The sequence below is a fragment of the Pteropus medius genome, unplaced genomic scaffold, assembly GCF_902729225.1.
Source record: "Pteropus medius unplaced genomic scaffold, Ma_sr-lr_union100, whole genome shotgun sequence".
NCBI lineage: Eukaryota > Metazoa > Chordata > Mammalia > Chiroptera > Pteropodidae > Pteropus > Pteropus medius.
The window spans coordinates 9,545,584-9,568,919 of NW_024344378.1; the positions used below are offsets into that span (position 1 = coordinate 9,545,584).

Below are 23,336 nucleotides of genomic sequence, written 5' to 3' on the forward strand. Positions count from 1 at the left end.
GAGAGTTTATCACAGGTCATGCAATTATGACTGCACACACTTTCAGCTCAGGGGATATGTTTTGGAATTATATCAAGTGCTCAGTAGAAGTACCATCTCTATAATGTAAATAATCTGATTCACGTATCCCATTTCCATTTATTACACCCTTGTACTAATACTGTTTTGGCTCACAAGCACCAATCTTCCATCTCAGGGCCGTCCATGACCAAAATAAATAACTTACTGATGAGCTACACGTTTCAAAGCTTCTAAATTTCACCCAAGTCCCTGCATGCTTTCAATGTTATTTTTTTCTATCTTTGTCTCCTAATATAGAGTGAGTGACTGCCTTTGGAGAAAAATTCTGTTCATTATACTCAATCAGTCATTAGGAAATTGAGAGTCCTCCACGATGCAAGACACTTTGCTAAGGCTGTGGAGATGAGCAAGAAATGGGACAGAATGCTTGTCTTCCAGATTTACATTCTACTTAGAACTGAGATTTAAAGCATGAAATGTTAACTAACAATAGAAGGTTTTAAGGACAAAATAAGTCAGAAATGCAAATATGTGATCAGTTATCAAGTGAGTGGCATAAACAAATGCTATGATCTCAAAAGAGATAATAGTTCCATGCACTAGACTGGTACTAAGGGCCTCAAGAGGGCTGTGAGACGAAGCTGACACTTAAAGGACGTGTAGGATTTAAATGAATCATACTGAGTCAGACTAATTCTTTTATTTCACAGTTCTGTTTCATGAGAATAAAAAGAACCCCTTATCCTTCTTCTTCATACTACAATTCCTGTATATTATTCCTTCTCCTTTGTCAAACACTATATACATTGTTTTTCTCTCTTGCCTCCGTTTGCTTGGAATCTCACAAACTATCTCATCTGCCTTTCTTATTCCTTTTTAGTTACAGTAATCACAGGAAATAAGTTTTCATTCTTCGAGAATAAGTTTGCGATAAGCTTTGCTCACCAAACATTGCAATACGAAGTAGCTGGACATGCACTGTATTCGAATGTGTGACATGCCAACAAACAACAAAACAATTCTACTAGTGTATTGGACGTTTAGGTTTTATTAAGAAACTACCTTTTATCCATCAACAAATTAGAAGGCCAAGTAGGTCGAAATTCAAAAGAATTATTAGATTATTGGAAAGTGAAAATATTTTTTATAAATACTATTAAAATAGGCCTGAAATTTTAACTGGTCTCTGCTACTTTGCAACCAGCTCTTCTATCAATAATAAAAGGAAAGGATATAACATAAATTATTACTCAGTCCATTGAATGCTATAGTTTTCAACAAAATACATGTATGTTTCCTTTCTGAGAACACCAAGCAAACAATTTTAACCTACTTTCCCAAATCATTACCTACCTGCTTCAAAAAAATAATGTGACTAAGCAAATGATACCCTAATTTAAATGTTGTACTGACTTCAGAAAAAAAGAAGATGAACAAAATGCCATATTTTAATTCAAGTTAGAAGTTACTGTAAACTCCTCAGTCTAAATAATATACACCACAGACATTAGCAAATACACAGAACCAATAAGAGTTTAAATGCTACCCTTGAGCAGTTCTCTTGCTAACATTTCGGCTTGAACTTACAATAACATTTATGATAATTTACCACATACTGCTGACTTAAAATATTTAATTGGAAATGATGCAAACATACCTTCGGAGAATAATGTATCAGATCTGGCAAGATTTTCTTTAGTGCAAACAAAAGGAGAAAAAGACCAAGCATAATGTCATTGAAATAATGCCCTCTTACTATAAAAAGATCTCTTAACCCTTTCAAATGAATAGTATTAAAAAGAGAACAAGAAATTATGCATTTTCAAATGTACTTTTTGTTATTATCTATTGACATACCTTTTTATTCAAACAATAATTCCTTTAGAAATATCATGCTTTGAAAGTGATTGTGTCTTCACAAGAACCTTGTAAAGTCAGGCTCCAATTTTCTCAGGGAACAGTAAATTACAAAGCGTATATGGAACTTGGTAAAAGGCACAAAACAACTCTAGTTAAGAGTTCTACTTTTATTTGTATTGTCTTTCTATTGCAGTATTGACAACTCTGATCTATTCAAAATAAGAAGCTAGAGAACCCCAGGCTAACAGGTAAAGGGTATTTTCATCCTATAATTCCATCCTATAATTCCCTCCATCTCTAGAAATTATATTTATTTCCCAAATGTTTATTTCCCTTTGGCACTATTAGTACAGTAGGTTGAATAATGATGATTTTATGTCGATTTTATTGTATCTGTAATTTAAATAACTTAAAAGAAAAGATATTCAAGAGATCAACTGGTAACAAGAAAATATCAAGGAATATTTAAACTAATTAACAAAAATTAATGAAGAACTTCAGTGATCGCATTAAGAGAATGCAATTGGTTTGGCCTTTTTGGAAAACTACTTGCTAACAGACATCAGAACATGGAGAGTACACATATCCTTTGGCTCTGTAATTCTACTTTATGATTCTATATTAAAGAAATGATCAGAGATGCGAACAAGATTTGTAAATTACAGCCAAAGTATAGTTCATAATAATGAAAATTGGAGGTAATTTGGTTAAACAAACTGCAGTATCAAAAAGGCAAAAATTATATGATCGCTAAAATTACATTTTCAAAGAATTTTTAATGACATTGGAGAATGTCAAGGATATAAATTTACATGAAAAATCAGAATGACACATATACACATATAAACCATTTTTAAAACTGGAGTGATGTTTCCTTTGGGTTGGGGCACAAAGGGGGATGGAATGCGAGAGGGCCAATATAACTGATATTTTGCATTAAGTACAAAAGAAAAAAATCATTATCAAGAATGATCTTAATTATATATCCATATTATCTAGATCTACATCTATATCTATATCACTATGCCTGAGGAAATACAAGAAAGTTTTATCTTTAGAACATGAATTTTAATTCATTTAAATTTATGTTTTCCCAATCTTTCTATAAAGGTTTCTATAACAGAAAGAATATTAGCTATTATTTTGATGCTTCTAAATTGTTTGAACTGTCATCATAAGAATGCATGATTTGGAAAACAAAAACAACAGAGTTATGAAGTAACTTTTGGTAATTTATAAAACTGGCATATTTGTGCCTATTATTTATATTACATGTTACATTATTCTACAGGATAAAAGTGGCAAGAATTACTACTTGCGCCTGAGATAAAAGTATTAATGAAACAAATTATAGGAGAAATTCTCTATATAATCACAATTAAGCTAAATAAGAGTCAATTAAACAAGATAAATAAGTCAATAGTCAATTTTTATCTTAATTGTAATTATATAAACTCAATAAAATTCAGAAAATCTGAAAGCAGTTTCTCTAAAAACAAGTGAATACGGAATTGTAAAATCATTTGTTAAATGGAAATATGCTTAATTATTGATGTTAGAGCTAGATGAAGTAGTTATCTGTTTCAGGGGCCATTAAAGTAGCTCAGAGAACAATTTAAAAAATCTGATTGTGTATAGTTATTCTCATCAGAAATGATCTAGTATGATAAAAGTCCAATTGATCCAAAATCGCCTGGCACTATAACTAACTTTATATTGGCATATTTAACCACTTAGACTGCAAAATTAGTTTAGATTAAGATTAAGAATACAGTGACAAAGTTTGCCATCTGGTGGTCAGTGTGATACAAATCGGATGTCTTCACTTAATATGTTTTATGTCACAATTTTGAACTCGGTCTAAAAATGTGAAGACAATATTGGTACTAGGTAAATTCATGGGTAAAATTAGAGCCATGGCAGAGAAAAGTGTGTTGTGGGATTTGGTCAGATAAAATCTGTGATGGGTTGAATGATAGCCCCCAAAGACATCCAGGTCCTAATCCCTGGAACCTTGCAAAGTTATTTTATATGGCAAAAGGGATTCAGCAGACGCGATGAAATTATGGATTTTGAGATGGGGAGATTATCCTGAATTACCCAGATAAACCCTAAATGAAGTCACAGTATCTTTACAACAAGGAGGCAGAAGAAGATTTGACTACAGTAGAAGGTAAGGCCTTGTGCCTATGAAAGCAAGATGTGACAATCAGGCTTTGAAGATGGAGAAAGAGGCCAGGAGCCAAGGTGTACAAGGAGTGTGGCTTTAGAAGGTGGATAAGGCAAGAAAATGAATTCTCTCCTAGAATCCCAGAAGGAGTAAGCCCTGACACCTTGATTTCAGCCCTGGAAAACTGATTTTGGACTTCTGACCTCCAGAACTGTAAGGGAAGAATTGTGTGTTGTTTTAGGCTAGTTGTGATAATTTGTTGCAGCAGGCATAGGAAATTGTACAATAATAGCCAAATGGAAGAGGACTTGAGGCTGGAGAGAGATAAGTGCTATAAGAATAGGTGTGGAAGTGAATGCTCTCAACTGACTGATCCTAAATACGATCATGTATGTCAATAAATGATGTGTTATTACTCAAAATTTTCACGCCTGAAAAAGTCATCAAAATAGTTCAGAAAGAAACCGAGCAGAATGCACACACAAACTCTTTTCTGTCCAATCCCTGTGATCTAAGTAATCTAGAGGAGTAGAATAGTCAATGTACTGTACTCTAAAAGGGTTTGGGGGCTATTCCTCAAACCATGGCAGAAATCTTAAAGCACATGCATATTTCACTAACCAACGTAATGTGATATATTTTAAAATTTCAACTATTAACCAAAACAAGGAGCTAGCCTATGGTGGAATACAGATTTAAAGTAAAACGAAGCTTGAGATAAAATCCAATAAACTCACAAAAATGGAAAGATATCATTGGTCTGAGAAATAATATGCAGCATATTCCTTCCCTTTACTATTTTTATCAATACCTCTATGATTTTAACCAATCCTGTTTTCTGGAAAGTGAAGAAGAAAACTTCCACATGTGATGCTAAAAATACCTATTACTATTTGAAGCTCTGTAATGTATACCTCTGATGGAAAAACAGAAGTGCATAGACTTAGTTTTTTAGTTTGCAGGATTCAGAGAGAAACAAGCAGTCTGATGGTGAAGATCATAGTCAGCTACAAGGGAAGTATAAATTACAGATATGCAAGATCATTGTTTTATTTTATTTTATTTTAATTTTTTTTTAGGTGAGGCAACGTTTGGTTGACCTCGCAGATTGCAAGGACCCTGTCAGCTTACAATCCCTTATTTTTTTATTTTTTATGTCTACAGCACCTGGTCTTCCTAGGTGGTCTCCCATCCAAGTACTAACCAGGGCTGACCCTGTTAGCTTCCGAGATCAGACGGGATTGGGCTTGTTCAGGGTGGCATGGCCATAGACACTAAGATCATTGTTTGAGTTCAATAAACATTTACTGAGTTCAGACCTGATTCTGGGGACTATGCTGGGTACTGAGAACAGAAAGACGTGACTCTATGCCTTCAGAACCCATAATTCAAATACACCATGAAAGAGAACACCATACCCACTATGGGAACAGAAGAGACGGGTCATTTAATTCATACTGGGAGTGAGCGAGTGGTGGGCTAGGGAGGCTTCCAGATGAATGTTACAGAAGGAGTTTAGGAGAAGCCAGACAAAGAAAGGGGGCTTAAGGAGGAGAAAAAGAAGAAGAAAGATGACAATACAATAAGCTGAAGGACTAGAAAAGGAAATGTAAAGGCATGGAGTTATAAAATACCATGGAATAGTCAATATTTTGCTTTCCTTAGAACATAAGGGAATACAGTGGAAATGATGCTAGACAAGGCCTTATTGCCTGTAGCACAAAGAGAATTCTGTAGGAGATGGAGAATCTAGGTATGCCAGCTTTTGGTTTTTAATTTAAAAATTTTAGTTCAAGATACAAAATCCTCGTTGTTCATGTTATATTTGCATAAAAATTTTATCTTGGCTAACATTTTTTCTTAAAAATTAAATTATGAAATGCATGTTGAAAATAGTAAATATAACCCATACAATTTGAAGAATACTTGCTTTTATGGGTAGAACTGTACCCTCACCCCAAAAGAAGTTGAAGTCCTAACCTCCAGGACCTCAGAAGATGGCCTAATTTGGAAATATGGCAATTGCAGATGTAATTAGTTTAAAAAGGTGTCACATTGGAGTAGGGTACGCCCCCTAACCCAGTATGACTGGTGTCCTTATAAAAAGAACGTAATGTGAAGAGACAGAGAAATAGGGAAGATGAAGGCAGAGGTCAGGTGATGCATCTGCAAGCACAGGAACACCAATGATTACCAAAAGAACAGAAGCAAGGAGGGTGGCCCGGAACAGATTCTCTCTCACAGCCTTAGAAGGAACCAACCCTACCAACATCTTGATCTTGGACTTACAGCCTCTACAAGAGAAACTAATTTTCTGTCTTCAAGCCAGCACTGTGGTACTCTGTTGCAGCGGCCCTAGGAAATCAACACAGGCATATCAGGATCACCCACGTACTTAGAATTGTTTAAGAATGAGAATCATCAGTATTTTTGACACTCCTACATTCCCTTCCCAGATTGTCCCCCTCTCCATCCTATGATACCTGTATCCACAATGTTGTGTTAATTGTTCTATTTTAAATAGTTTTCCATGTATGTGTGTATTGCTAAACAGTATACAGCTCAGATATGGCTGTTTTCATTCTTTACATGCTGTATATATCCTGCACTTTGTTCTTCCTGCACATTATTATGTTTTTAAGATTTATTCATGCTGATATCTATCTGCATAGTCAATTCCTTTTTATTTTCATCTTGTTCCACTGTGTGACTATGGCATAATTTATTTATAAATAGATATCTGTTTTAGTTCCACGTTTTTCCTATCACAATTAATATTGTCAAGAAAAATTTTGTACCTATCTCCTGGAGCACATGTGCAAGTTCCTTTTAGGACAGTCACCCAGGAGTACATAATGTGTATCCTTCATTTTGCTAAATAGTGCCAGTTTATTTCCAAAGTACCAAGTTACAGTCCCATTGCTCTATATGGACACCAACAGTTGATATTGTCAGATTTAAAATTTTTTCCTAATATGGTATGTATAAAATGATTTCTTAATGTAGTTTAAGTATGCACTTTCCTAATTAGTTATGATAATGACCATCTTTTCATTGTATGTGGACTTTACAGTTATTGACTATTTGTGTTTTTGCTTTTCTGATATTTGCCTGTTCATGTCTTTTTACCTAATTTTCTATTGCGTTGTCTTTTTCTTATTGATTCACAGCAGTTACTTAAATATTTTTGATCCTTTGTTGATAACATGTTTACAAATATCTTCTCCCACCATATGACTAATCTTTTCATGCTCCTTTTGGTGTTTTTTGAGTAGCAGAAATTTTTAGTTTTAATCTAATTAAATGTTTCCATCATTTCCTTGATGTTATTTGGTATTGAATTTCAAGGAAGTTTTCTCTGGCAAAATACTCTAAGATAATGTCCTATAATGTTTTGCAAATTGGCTAGTGGCACCAGGATGATTTTAAATAGAAGTGGGGATAGAGCGTATCCTCTCCCTGTTTATGATTTTAAAAGGTGTGCTTCATACATTTCTCCACTAAGTTCCACGTTTGCTGTATGTTGGACTTCTGTAGATACTTTTTATTTATTGAAGGAAATTTCGTAGTCCTAGTTTGCTGATTGTTTTTTAAATCACAAATGATATAGAATTTCTGTTATCTACTCAGATAAAATCATATGGTTTTCTTCTATAAATAGCCACGAATATTGAGAAGTTGGGCAGTTAAAAAATAATGAGAAGGAATAATCAGAGAGGTGGTTAAAGAACCAAAACTGCACAAAAGTAGAGATCCTAAATGAAGAAAGAGTTTTTAAACAGTTAAGCGTTCAAATGTAACAGACATACCCTGTTCCTGAATCTTGTCTCTGACTTTCAACAGCCTGTGTGACTCATTGTGCTTCTTATTCCTCTTGATCTTGTCCTTAACTGGTATTATCAGTACTTTTAAAAAATGTACCTGCTTTATTGAATTAATGCACCAATGTTTTAGAACTTAGTTTGGCAACAGGTTTCTGCATCTTATGGATTTACTTTATTCCAAAATCATTTTAATCTTATTGGCTCTTTAATATTCTTGGCCCTAAGCTGTTTTTGTACTCCTGATAGCTTAGAAGTTCAATAGGAAAGTTTTGGCTATCTTGTCTTGATAATAATTTTTTTTTGTAAACATGAAACTAAAAGTGCAGTAGATTGTAGCTGACTACTGCTTACAAGATGTACTTCTCATTCTATGAGTAGCATTAGACGGTCTTTACTCTGAAGATTTTTCTTGTTGCCCACATGATTTAGTGTCATTATAATTTTTCATTTAAAAAAATACAGACAAGCAAACCACCACCAAAAAGAAAGTAGATACTGTACAAATGAGGTTGTGGTTTGGATTCACAGTTCTACTCACATTTGGGCAGCTGTTGAAATATTTGTTGTTGCTGTTGTTATCAGTTAGTTTTATTTTTACAACATCACTTTCTGAGTGTTCCTCAGTCTATTTGTAACATGTGAATGCTACTGATTAAAGGGGAGCTTCACTGTGTCAACTTGATGTCTATGAATTGCCAAATTTAATGATGAGCAACCTTAGTATAGCTCCTAGCACTTGTGTAAAAGAGTAAAAGGTATGAAATATTATTTGAAAAAGTCTTGATTTTCTTTTCTTGCTCCTCTGTTAGCTGTTCTACACAGACTGTGGGAGCGAAAAGCACAGTTCTGCGGATGTGCACTGTCGATGGTCTTTTTGACTTAACGTAATGGAAAAGCATTGAACAGAATACTGCTAGCAATGCTAATTTCAGGATAGCTGTTTTTCTGCCATCTTACTTTGCTTCTGGATACTAGTAACAACTGTAGCATCTTTCGAATTCTACTGAACTCTATCAGCATGCCATATGCTAGGAAGGGGCATCACGCTGAGATGTGTATATGATCTCTTCTTTGTAAATTCTGGGCATGTATTCTACTTCAAGGGCATTCAGACTCATCATATTCTTAAAATTCTTAAAATTCTTAAAATTCATGGTGACACAAGTCCAGTATTTTATTTGAAAATTTTTCACTTGATTTTTTTCCTTTTAGAGTACTTGTTTTCATAGCATTTAACTAATTGCATTAATATTAACTTGGTAACCTCTACACCCCCCTCTCCCCACTCAGGTGACATTTTTTCTTCCTTCCTCCTTCCCTGTCCCCCTATTTTTTTCTTTCCTTCCTTTCTTCCTTCCTTCTTCCCTCCCTCCCTTCTTCCAGCCTTTTCTTCCTTTCTTTTGTAATGGTTACTCTCTGGTAGTACATTTAAGCTAGGTCCATTTCTCTGACTGTTTTGCAGCCAAATATACAGAAACTATGTAAATATCCATAAAGAGTTAATTCCCGTTTCTCAATCACTACAATGAGTTGTTCAATATCAATGTGACAATGAGCATAAATCAAAATACTCGGTCTGGAATTTTAAGCTTTACTCAGTGTGTTTCAAAAGGAAAAGTGGGACAATTTAGAGTTCATTAATTATATCACATTAAATTAGCCTCTATCACTGACTTGGCTCGACAGCTTTCATCTATTTTAATTTACAATAAAAGGGACAGCCAAGTACAGGATAGCAGCAATGACACGGTCAAAGAAAGGCTCTGTCTTCTTAGTTATAAAAAAATGCTCTGCTTTGGTACCATTAAGATGGTATTAAAGATCTCTAACTCAAAGGAAGTTTCAAAATAGCATATAATATAATATATCCCATAATATTTATATTCATAAAGATTGATTACAATGGAATTCTATATTTAACACACTAAATTTTGTCATTAATTAAAAAATATATGTTATGCTTGTATTATGAAGTACCAATAACAACTGTCAGTCTGTTAAACATAGCAGAATACAACCAGTTCCTTACATTAATCACCGTTTTATTCCTTCAGAGATACATATCTCTCATACTGTATAAACAATACTCTACAGACATTATTGAGTATCAGCCTAGTCATGACACCAACAAGAAGACTCAACATTTTTAGTTTAGTTAACTGTTTTTTTTTTAATGTATATATGTGTTTTAATGAAAACTTATTTTTCTAATTGTAGAAAAATTATAGGTGTTATGGAAAACAGAAAAATATAAAATACAAAGTAGTATTAATTTGTCTAAAATTCTATCATCTGTTGATAACCATTAATCAAATTCAGTAACCAGATTTTTTTTTAATATATATTCACCTACAAGTTCACACAATTTTATACACGTTAAGTCATACTATACCTGTGTTGTGTGACCTGCCTATTTTCCTCTGCAGTATCTTTCCACATCAGTAAATAGAAATCTATATCACCTCAATGTCTTCAGCTGTTTGGATATGCCATAATTTCTTTGACTCCCTTATTACAGATGTACCACAGTTTTGCTACATCATGTTTATAACTTGAACCTTTACCAATTTTCACATTAAGAAGTAGAATTTCTGGGTAAAAATTAATATATTTTTAATTTTTTTATACACATTTCCAAGCTGCCACGAACATTCAACTGGAATCGAGGCAAATGTAAACAATAGCCAAGGCAGGTTGTGCTGATTTGTCACTAAGTGCTTCACTTTGAAGTTGAATAATAAAGGCAGATCCATGGGGGAGGACAGCATCATGTTAACTGACGACTCCCATGTGCAAAGAAATAGAATACCTTCATACTTCACTAGCAGAAGACAAGAACACAGGGAAAGAGAGGTATAATCTTAGAAAAACTATAAGAGGATAAGCCTTTGCACATTTAAAACTACTATACTGACTTAAGAAACATTAGTTGAACATCCTATTATAGGTATGCTCCTGTCCAGGTGCTGGAGCCACAAAGGTGAATGAGATTTTGAAAAAAATCTGTTGCAACATTCATTCTTCAACTATTATTGTGTTACTACTAGATGGCTGGAAATATTTAGTTAACAAATTTATTATTTTATGAGTTTTCTCACTACCTATACGTGAATACATAAATGGTTTTAATATTATCAATATGTATTTTTGCTTATAATATTAAAGATTAATGGCCACGTTCAGTTAGGGAAAGCTTACTAAGAGAGGATAGACTAGTGATGAAATGAGTATCTTCTTCATCTACTTAAAATTTTTACTTTTGATCTGATTTTTGGCCACTGTAGAATGTGTTTAAGAAGTTGGCAGTGATCGTGTGTGTGTTTCTGTGTGTTTCTGTGTCTGTGTCTTTGAGTCTGTGTCGACTGCGGGGGTAGGAGTAGTGACAGGGTGGAAGTGAGAAATAGTAAAGTGATATCTAAAAAAGAAAAATGACAAATAGAAAAAAAGAAATATAGATCAGAAACCAGTATTCCAATCGGTTTAGGACTTATAATTAGTTTATCAGAAACCCTGACGGTCATTTCATTTAGACGTTATATTTCCAGTCGTGTCCTTTTATGAAATGTACTTCACTGGTAGGAATATGGGGTCAGGGGAATAGGAGGATAAAAGCTGGCAAGGCTCTGGGCCCTTCTGCCTCCCTCCCATCATATACAGCAATTTTTCTTGTATTTATTTTACATTTAGGCTTAGGAATGATTTGGTACTGACATTTTCAAAAAGTGTAAAAACCAACATTCTATTGAAAAACTGTAAACTAGCCATTGGATAGGTTTTTCTGGTCTAACAGCTTTGCCAAATGATAGCCAATGTTTGCTCGGATGAAATAATGATGCATTTATGGCTGTAAGGGTAGTGGTGATAACCTGAATTTAAGTTCAGTTTACCTATGCATGTAATAAATAGTAAAATATAAATAGGTGTAAAAAACATTTTGAAATAAGCAGTTACCTCTCTGCTATTTATTTGTTTGTTTGTTTGAAAATGTATTGGAGTGACATTGGTTAATAAAATTATATAGGTTTCAAGTATACAATTCCTTAATACATCATCTGTATATCGCATTGTGTGTTCACCACCCAAAGTCAAATCTCCTTCTGTCATCATATATTTGATCCCCTTTACCCTTATCTACCTGCACCTCCCCCACTTTCTCTCTAATAACCACTAAATTGTAGTCTGTGTCTATGAGTCTCTGTTTGTCTTGTTCGTTTGTTGCTTTCAGTTTTATATCCCAAATATGACTTAAATCATATGGTTCTCAACTTTTTCTGACATATGTCGCTTAGCTTGATAATCTCTAGATCCATCGTGTTGTTGCAAATGGCAGTATTTCGTCTCTTCTTATGGCTGAGTAATATTCCATTGTATATATGTACCACATCTTCTTTACCTACTCATCTGTAGGACACTTCGGTTGTTTCCATTCCTTGGCCGCCATGAATAGTGCTGCAATGAACATCAGGATGTATGTATCTTTATAGATAAATGTTTTCAAATTTTAGGGGTAGATACCAAGAAGAGGGATTGCTGGGTCATAGAGTAATTCTATTCTTAATTTTTTGAGGAACCTCCATACTGTTTTCCATAGTGGCTGTACCAATTTATATTCCCTCTAGCAGTGTATGAGGGTTCCTTTTTCTCCACAGCCTCTCCAGCACTTCTGATTACTTGTCTTGTTGATAACAGCCATTGTAACAGGCATGAGGTGGTATCTCATTGCAGTTTTGGTTTGCGTTTCTCTATTAGCTAATAAAGTTGAGCATCTTTTCATATGTCTGTTGGCTATTTGTATGTCTTCTTGGAAAAGTGTCTTTTTGGGCCCTCTGCCCATTTTTTAATTGATTAGACATATTTTTTGTTGTTGAGTTGTATGAGTTCTTTACGTATTTTGGATATTAGCACCTTATAAGAAGCGTTGTTTGCAAATATCTCCCCTTCATTTGATTGCCTCTGTCCTGATAGTTTGATATAGTCCCATTCACTTACTTTTGGTTGCCTTGCTTTTGAGGTCAAATTCATAAAATCCTCTCTAAAACCAAGGTCCATGAGTTTAGTACCTCTGTTTTCGTCTATGTAGTTTATTGTTCTGGGTCTTATATTTATGTTTTTGATCCATTTGAGTTAATTTTGGTGTGTGGTGACAGGAAGCATTCTAGTTTCACTCTTTTGCATGTGGCTTTCCAATTTTCACAGCACTATTTATTGAAGAGACTTTCCTTTCTCCATTTTATGTTTTTAGCTCTAGAATTATATCCACATATATATGGGCAAATAATTTTCTCCACTGTTTAAATAGAAAAGTATTGCTTTATATTTTTAAAACAAGGGTCGACGATATATCTTTCTCTTAAAAACCTTCTCTTTTTATTCTATTACATATTTAAAAATCCAACTAATTTAGGAAAGAATTTTCCACAAAAATTGCTCTTCAATACATAAACATATCAAATTTCAATAATTCTGTTATGAATATGGCAACTTGGAAGCAATAATGCCTAGACATAAAGAAGTGCATTGCATTTAAAAGAAGCTATGAAAAAAAACAAAGACTCTGGTCTTACAGATTGTATCTAACAGTAATGACCTAAGCATTAGGCATACACTGAACAAGGACTCAAAATGTTCTTTTCTAAAATATCAACCATTTTTTTTACAACTACTGTTTGGTTTTATAATGATTTTCTATGTATTATTTATGTTGGATCTCAGTAGGTTAAAAAAAAATCCATTCTATGAATTTCTTATCTTTAAGAACTGCTTTAACAATCTAACATCTGTTGTCAAGTAGTCTTCCGGGGACCATTGGCTCATAAATATAATAGAGTGGCCTTCACCTGTAACATATCTAGTACAGCATGTGTTTAGGGTTCATGGTTTCTGGCTGCAACTTTGCACACTGTCAGCACCACATGGCAATTTATCCTGCAAGTTCACTGTCTTGCTTTCTGACAATTATTCCTGAACTCCTGCTTCAAGAGTCTAGCAATGGAAGAACAATTCTGGTTGCAGTGAGATCCTTAAAGCAATGACGTCCCATCAGACATCTATCAGCTTCACACTTTATTAAGAAGAGTTCAGCTGTCTGATAATAGCCAAAACTTTGCTCTACTGTAGTTGAGGGGAATAGTGTTTTAATTGTTCAGGAATTAGAAATTTCAATGACATTATTTTATGCCATTCTAGGTAAGAGTCTTAGAACATTACAAATCAAAGAGGCTTCATTGGTGAAGTTCTGTATTTTATATTCATCACTCAGTAAGGTGCTTGGATCGTTCTGCGTTCCAAATGTGGTGGTTAAGGTTTCTATCAATTCTGTAACATGTCCAGTGAAAAACGGAAGAAGAGAATTTGTATATCAAGCTTATGAGTGTGAAACTTGAATTAAAAGACTTTTTTGAAAGTGACTTTAAAATTAATCACATTACTGACATGTGTTGTCTTGAAATCTATTCATTTTACAAATGCTCATTGAGCACCCGCTAATGTGTCAAGCAAGCATCACACTAGGTACTAGGGATAAATAAGATAGAGTTTCTACCATTCGGACCTTACATTTCAGGAACGGAATTTTGTTATTGCTACAAAAATGCAGATTAATGAAGGTTAATGGTTTGGCTCCTGCCAAACCCTCCCATTCTCTTGTGAGAACAAAAGACAAGGCTTTCATATTTAGAAAATGTGACTGAGTTTTCAAAATGGATATATCTCAAGAGAGGGTCAGACTAGAATCCTCTGAAATAGTCTCTGAGGTAGTTATGGATTTTGTTGTAAAGGAACCACTTGCAATACTGTTCTGTTCTCTTCCTCAAAAGGCAATGCCTTGTTTTCAATCATTCAAACACATGGTTGTAGGGTTTTCTCCCTTGGTGTGACATGGCATCAATGCTCAAAATTAACACAATAGCACTTCTTCCTGAGACCACAGAACAAATGCTATGCAAATTAAAGGAAATGCCCACTTTTAAAAAATGTTACCTAATTCTTGTTTTTCTCTTAGTGATGCCTTACAAGAATAGCAGAAAGAGTAATTATAAACCCCACTCTAATTTTTTCAAACTTCTGAAAGAAACTATATAGAGTAACTCAATGTGAAAAAAAGATGAAAAATTATACCTATTTGGTAATCATTTATTTTTCTTTGCAATAAAACTATGTAGCCCTTCATCACTGTGCAGTTGGTATGTAAAAAAGCTTTGCTTTAAGAAATGTTGAAAAACTAAGGAAGGAAAATATTGGTAATTGAATTAAATGCTGTATATAATATCGCCATAAGTTGTTTGGAGGGGCTTACCAAAAGCATCAAAAGCCTAGTTTACTATAAAAAAAAGACAGGCCTTAAAAATCACCGAATTATATATGAATAGTGTTCATTGAAGTTATTAAATTTATTGCAGAAAACAGATATTTTGTAAAATAGTTTCACATTCAATAACAATCTCATATGTCTACAAAGACTATCTCTGACTTTAGGGTATTAATTATATCATAGGCAAATATAAGCTTTCCTCCCTTTAAAACTGATTTCGGCATAAGAAGAATTATCTAAATGGATGGTTCCCAACATTATGAATTCACACACCAGTGATGATAAAAGTAATTTTAGCTGTTTATAGAATGCTTATTACATTCCAGAACTGTACCAAGTCTTGATGTATTATCTAATTTTATTTTAATAACAACCCATGAGGTAATTACTATTGGTATTCCCACTGTATAGATAAGAAAATGATGCGCAGAGAGGTTAAATAACTTGCCGTAGGTCATATGGGTAGTAAGAGTTGTTATTTAAAAGAAATTTTAAAAGAAATTTGAGTCACTGACAAAGGACCTACAACTTTATTTTGCTATGAAAGGATATTTTAGAAAACTAAGACATCACTACTCACTCTAATTTCACAGCAGATACGTTAATCATAACACAATTAGAAAGAACAAAAAATTTCATTGTAATTCATTTAGCTTTATGAAAAACTTTTTTTTTGTTATCTCTATTTTTCTAGTTGTGGAGTGAACATGTAGCTACAGACCAGTACTCATCCACAGATTCATGACTGGAAATCACTGAGGTACTCCAGTTAGTTTTATCTGTTGATAGCTACTCGTTTTCATGTGTTGAAATTTACTGTAAAAGAAATGTTATTGTAGAATATACTGTATTTTGTGATAGTAACTATAAATCAGTTAAAAGTACTTGAGAAAAATGAGAAAGAAGGCTGACACTTGTTAAGTACAATTATGTGCTAGCCACTTATACATACAGTTATCTTATTTAATTTACCCAACAACTCTGTAATAAACATACAGTCATTCCAGTTTTTATAGGTGAGAAAACTAAGATTCAGTGGGGTTAGATAATAAACTCGAGCTCATTGATATAGTATATAGTGGAATTTTTCTCAGGGAATTTTTACTCAGAAGCTCATATTTTAAGTTAAACTATACTTAACTAGGAACAACACTCAATTCTATTTGAATGAAGACCTATTAACATTATTTCTTCACATAAATATTCTGGCCCAAAAGATTAAAAAATAACTTAGAAATGTAAAATTGGGGGAAATCAAAACAAAAGCTGTAAAATTTTAAAAATATTTTGCAATAACATACACACACAGAGAACACACAAAATCCTCACAGTGGGTCATTAGACAAACAGAAAAATATTCCCTGCTATGCTTCATATTCAAATTGTAACGCATTCTAAAAATGCAGTTTCTTTGGAGGTTCCAATAATTATTTTCTTTGAAATATCTTAGTAGTATATAAATATTATATATAATATACTAAGGAAACAATATATTGTCAAGTAGTAGTTAGTTTAAATTAAAAATCTTTAGAAAAAAAATACTTTTACAGAAATCACCAGGTTTCTAAAAAAACCCTTTCTTTTCAATTAAACTACTATGTAATAATAATTAATAAATATTATCAATAATATCTAAATATTGAAACAATTATCATGAGCAGTATACTGATATTCCTAGAAGAGCTTGTGACATATTATTAGACAAAACTGTATCAAATATCTAGATTACCATCTCAGAATCTAACTGAAATAAGATACACAGTGGTCAATGAAAATTTTCTTGAGTAGGACTTATTTTTATTTGTCTATGTTTATATGCTTTATCGATGTTTATGAAACTTATAGTAAATATTTTCAGAATACTGATATACAAATTTCGACCCATGAACTTGGTTACTCGGTTCTACAATTCTCTATGATTCATTTGGATTTCCATTATTTGTACTCTCTGGGTTTTTGGAGGTAAATTCCAGCACTACAAATTATTCATTATATAATCTTAGACAAATATTTCTACTGGTAAAAGAACTAGTTAGTGGGGTTGTTGTGAGATTAAACGAGTAAATACATCAAAAGGTATTTAATATATTAGTCATGCAAAAAGAAAAAAACAAACAAATGAAAAAACGCTAGCCCTGTTCTTCCATACCCTTTGCTTCCTTGTACGGTTCTTTTCAATATCGAAAGCACATTCATATTCATTATGTCAGAGTATCTTCACAAAAATTCTGTAGGTACAGAGGTTAGAAAGAATAATTTCCTTACAGATAATAACAGTAAGTCTCAGAGAGGTTAAATAATAATAAATTCAAAACTAACAAAAGCTTCTTGCTTTGTTATAATAATTATATAAGTGACAGTGTCTTTCTTTTGCTGTGTCTTCTGGCTCAGAGTCAAATCTAAAGTTTAAAATATTGGTACCATTGTTGGTCCAGAATTCCATGCAATAATAGAAAAGATATTTTCATATGGAATATTATATGTTGATAAAATACATTTAAAATTTTGTTCAATTCTTTACAAACAGTTAAGTAATGCAAATATGCACCTAGCAATAACCCTGTGAAAAAAAGATTATTACTATCCCCTCATCCCCTTTTTATAGAAGAATAAATTATATCTCCTGAGAGGATAAATAGCTTGCAAAAGGTTACATAGCTCTTAAAAGGCAAAGTAAGGATTCAAATCCGAGTAATCTCATTCCAGATTCTGCGCTTTTAATCTCTTTCCTAACAGTGCACCTGTTATGATATTTAAAGAAAAACACAGTTCCTATTCTATAGATTCCTTTAAGAAACAGTGTGACTTAGAAGTCTAAAGCTGCTTGGAGTTATCAGCTGCCAACTGTTTTGTTCTGATTTCTACTGGCAGAGGCATAAGAACATAACAGTAGTGAATTAGCTAGCTCCTCTCACACAATAATAATCTTTGCCATCATATTTAGATTATACATGGAGTACTTACTTTATAATAGGTGCATTTCCAAGCAGTTTACAAGTAGTCATTCATTTGATTCTCACAACGTATGAAGTACATATTCTTATTTTTCTATTTAAGAGGTTAAGAAATGAAGACACAGAATCATAAGAAACTGGCCTAAATTTATACAGTGATTAAATCGTGGAACTAGAACATAGGTCCTATATTTGATTTATCCATCTAGCTATCAAAGAGAACAGAAAGAAAAACCCAAGAGACTTTTATTCTTACGGCTGGAGTAAGAACCAATGTTAGACAGAGTCTTAGACAGTCTAAAACATATTACAACAATGAAAGGCTGCACACAAAGTTCACACCCTGTTTGATCGTGAATCCTGCACTCTTAACCATTACATTACATTTCAGGACCAATTTATGGAAAGCCTTCCCAAGGCCAGAAATAGCTGCATTTCCCTTTTCCCCTTACACAGCAAAAAACGGTTACCAAAACAAACAAAAGTGGTGGTCGGTCCTCAAAGGGGGTGGAGGGTGGGAAGGTGTGCTAAAATAACATGAAAGTACTTATTTAAGAATGGACATATTCACTGAAGTAAACATATGGGAATGGGTAACATGGAGGTAGCAGGAAAAGAGTAGAAAAAAAAAAAAAAAAAGTCTATGCAATTTGAAAAATTCCCCTTAGCTAACTATGACGTGGTAACTGTTGAGTTGAAGTCTACCAACCCAAATTCTTAAGGTGGTTCAAATGAGTGATCCAAGACAAGCACAAGCTTCTGTCTTACAGAGGGAGGCAGTAGGCAGCAGCAACTAAGAACGGGACCTCTGTAGTCAGACTGCGTGGGTGGAATTCTAGTCCTCACACTTGCTGCATTTCCTTGGGTCAGCGGCTGAATCCTTAACTGCCATCAGTTTGCTACCTCATAGGATTATTGCGATCATTAAATGAGATAGCGCGTGTAAAAAACCTTTGCCTGATACTTCAATGAATAACATTATTATTATAGTTACTTAATCTGTCCAATTTAAGGTACACAGAAAATGTATGTAAGAGGAACTATAACAGTTCATTTGCCTTCTGCGTCTTTCTTTAACTGAAACTAGCATAAAGATAGTAGGGAAAACAGAAACCCGGAAATTAGTTCAGGATTTACAAATATCTGCCATGAATGTTCCATGTAGGTAGGTCCGTCCATATGCAGGTGCTATTCGTTATTTGACATCCCACTCTGCTAATCTACCCTTTTCATTTTCTCTTATTTCCCCATTGTTATGCTTTATCATAATTCTTTCCCCCTCCACGATATGCTTCTTTCCCCTGGACTTATACTTGCCTTTTCTTCACCTTTCCTTTTTTTTAAGACTTTACTTTTTTAGTTTTAGGTTCACAGAAAAATTGAGAGGATGGTATAGAGATTTTTCCATATCCTGTCTGTCCTCTAAAATGTAGAGCCTTCCCCATTATCATCTCCCACCAGAGTGGCATATTTATTACAACTGATGAACCTACGCTGATGCATCCTAATACCTTTCCTTAAAAATATATTTGATGTGATATAAACTGGCACAATATGTCAGACATTCAGGGTTGTGTTCTCATCTTCATGCTTACTGAACTAAACAGAGAAAAAGGTAGGTAAATAAATCTGTCTTTCACTCCAGGTCATATATAATTAACCTACCATTCCTTTCCAATATGCTAAGTTGCAGGAAATGTAGAATTATTTATTTGAGTAAATAATTTTACTGAAATTTGCATTAATTATTATGCAAACTATTCCTCAATATATACTTCCTCAGAAATATTTTGGCTGCCTTCTTTCATAGGCAAACCTGTGTTCTGTTCCTAACAAAAAGTACAATATTTTTAAAACGTTTTCTTCCAGCCACGATTACTTGGACAACACACTTCCTTTAGTTTTTGTGACAAGAGTACATCATAACAACCTTTCCTATTGTCATTGTGAGTGGTTTCACGTGCTAGCGTAAATTTCATCTAAGTTAAGAATTATCCATAGGAAGCTAAGCAGGGTCGGGCCTGTTTAGTACTTGGATGGGAGATCACTAGAAATATCAGGTGCTGAGAGGCGTTGGAGTGGGAAAAATAAAAAGAATTATCCATAGAAAACTGTAATTAAACACATTGTTAACTTTTTGTTATTGGTTAATAATCACTGAAACGGCTTTTCTTTCCAGAAAAACTGTATTTGCAAAATTTTTCCCAAATTATTCAGGAACAACTAGTCAGGTTTTAGAGCTTCTTTTTCTGCTTATCGATCTTATGCAAGTTACTTAATCTTTCTGTGCTAGATTTTACTCACCTATAAAATGGGAACAACGATAATCTGTCTCATAAGGTTTTTATGAGAATAAAAGTAAATAAAACACATAAAGCACTAACTGGCACCTAGTGAACTTGATAAATGCTAGCTGTTACAGGTGTATACCACGGTATATATCAGAGTAGAAGTCTTTTCTTCATTTTCCCATTCTTATTGGCTATAATGAAAATAGCTGTGGCGAATAAAATGAACGGTGAACCCTGGAAGTTAGTATGTCTAGAGGAACATCTGTTAAAAAGATCTTCATTATTATGTATTTCCAGGGGAACAAGAACATAAGGCAAGACAGAAGCTTCTAAAGAGTCTGTTTGGCTTAAGCAAATAAATAACATGGCCTAGAACAGAAAATAAGATTTTCAATTAGAAACTAATGAACGGTGCATTGTTTTTGGTTCACACCAAATGTTAATATATTTTAACTTCCAAGTTTTATTGGATTTTGAAGTCAGAGTAGATCATCTATGTAGCTAAGTGCATTTTTCTTTTAACTCTACAAAACTCTGTATCTAGAGAGGAAATCTGTTGATTTAAAAGCATTCGTTAATATTAAATCGTTAAATAAATGATTAACTTCATACGGCAATTTTAGATTTACAGAAGTTACATTTCACAGTATCGTTGTGTTTATATTAAAGGACGTTCACATTTCAGGTCTTTTCTCTCCCTTCTCATTTGGGCAACAGTTTTGATACTTATTTTATAAAAATAATGTCAAGGAGCAGTACCTGGAACCCTATTTTTATATATTCGTATTATATCGAATTTTGTCCTATAATTTTGAAATCCACAATACATTCCTGAACAAATGATATAGGTGCAATTCAAGGTGCCACGTTCAACTCAGTTCAACGCAATAAATATTTGTCGAATGCTAACTGTGTGTAAAACTTCATTCTAGGAGATACGTAGGTTACAAAATAAGTAAGTAGTGGGGAGGGATCACAAAGAAATGGACACACACTGTCGCCGAGGTTTGAGCAGAGAAATGTATTATACTTGGTGAGATGATCAAGAAATATTTCATGAAGCAGTTGTATTTATCTTGAGTTATAAAGAGTGAGTTGAATTTTGATGAACAGAGATTATCTAGGTCATTTTAGGCAAAGTTAACAACATATGCCAAATCACAAAGTTAACATCATATGCCAAATCACAATCTCATTTTTAGGAAAATGAGACCTCTGGTGTGATTGGAATAATACAAGTATGATGAGTTAAGGTCACATTTTGAAGGCTTTGCATTCTAGGCTGAATAATTTAGACTTTCAAAGATCTCTTCTGGAGAAGTCTGTTAATAGCAAGTAAATAATTATGTATTTAGAAAAAGTTCAACATAGGATTGAGCTCCTTGACTACTGGGACTATGTCTTATTTATCTTTGTATTTCCAGCACTTAGCTGGCACACAATAGATCAATGAATGAGTGATTAAGTGAAATAGAATAACGAAGGAAAAAGAGAGTACATGACTCAAGAATAGTCCAGGCTTTTTACTCCCTATATTGCCTTAAGGATCTGGGCTGTCAAAATATCAACTGATATACCAGTCTTTTTTCATACCTGATCTTCTCTGCTGTGGCCAGTGACATTTATCACTGCTGCTCACAGCCTATTCTTCAGGGTTAATCACTTGGTCCTAAGTAACTGCAAGGGGTCTAAGAAATGTGGGAGAACACACTGAATATTTGGTGAGCATTACTGTCTCTGTCACAGTGCACCATTCAGATCACTAAATATCTCTTTGCTTTCTTTGTCGCACACGTCTGGAATCTGGGCTGGGGTGATGTGGAGGCCGGGCCCTGCTGGGTGTGTTAACTGGAATGTCCGCATGTGATCTCTTCGCATGGCCCAGACTGCTCACAACATGGCAGCTCCCCAAAGGAAGCATTCTGGGAAGAAGCATCCAGATAGCATGGGTTCCAAGAACCAGGACCCCAAAGAAGCTGCAAGGCTTTTTCTCACCCAGCTTTGAAAGGCACACATATCACTTCTGTTGTAGTCTAATTGTTATAAGTGAGTGGCTAAGGTACTTCATCTTCAAGGGGAGAATAGATTCCACTGTTGATAAGGAAGCAACAAAGTCACACTGCAGAAGAGCATGTGGGATAAGAGATATTGTGGCCACCATTTGAAAACAAAGTGTCACAGATGTTGAGATTGGTTATATTCATTTGGTTTACTTTTACCTTAGCTAGTATTTGGTTGCATATAGTTCTTGATCTTCACTATACTTGACTTAAAACTCACCAGAGAGAGTGAGGTAGAAAAGGATAAAGGAGACAAATATATGTTGACTGAAGGAGATTTGACTTTGGGTGGTGAACACACAATGCAATATACAGATGATGTATTATAGAATTGTACACTTGAGACCTATATAATTTTATTAACTAATGTCACCTCAATAAATTTAATAAAAAAATACACACACACAAAATCACTGGTACAATTGAATGGCCTCTCCTACCATTCCATCACCTCCGTTACTGTTTCTTAGAGAATGCTGCTGCCACTGAGACTCCCACGCCTATCTGGTCTCGCAGTCAGAGACCTCTGCATGCCAGCTGTTACTGTAGCTGCTTCTGCTTCTAAGGGTCCCAAGACGTGGACGGGGCCAACAGTGTTCCAGCTCCCACTCTTTCTTCCATAAGGAGAGAAATGTCATACACATTTCAATTTGAATCTTGGCATACATTTTTCCAGGAGTTGTTAGATTCTACTGAGCCATTAACACTATAATTTTTAATTTAATAAAAATTATTTAAAGATGTTCATATAAACATAACTCTTTATAAATATCTAAGGAAAATTAATTACAAATTTTCAAACTAAGTTATACATAAACACTTAGAATCTTGTGTATACTTCTATCAT

The 23,336-nt window shown here is 33.9% G+C and overlaps 2 protein-coding genes and 1 pseudogene across 12 annotated transcripts in view; 1 reads left to right on the top strand and 2 right to left on the bottom strand.

Moving 5' to 3' along the window:
- The window catches only part of ATRNL1 (attractin like 1), a 627,375-nt gene that overhangs the window by 283,755 nt on the left and 320,284 nt on the right, over positions 1–23,336 (bottom strand). The window lies entirely within an intron of this gene.
- LOC120609742 (translation initiation factor IF-2-like) overlaps positions 1–23,336 on the top strand; it is a 449,818-nt gene that overhangs the window by 104,278 nt on the left and 322,204 nt on the right. The window lies entirely within an intron of this gene.
- LOC120609995 (uncharacterized) lies at positions 5,207–5,324 on the bottom strand (annotated as a pseudogene).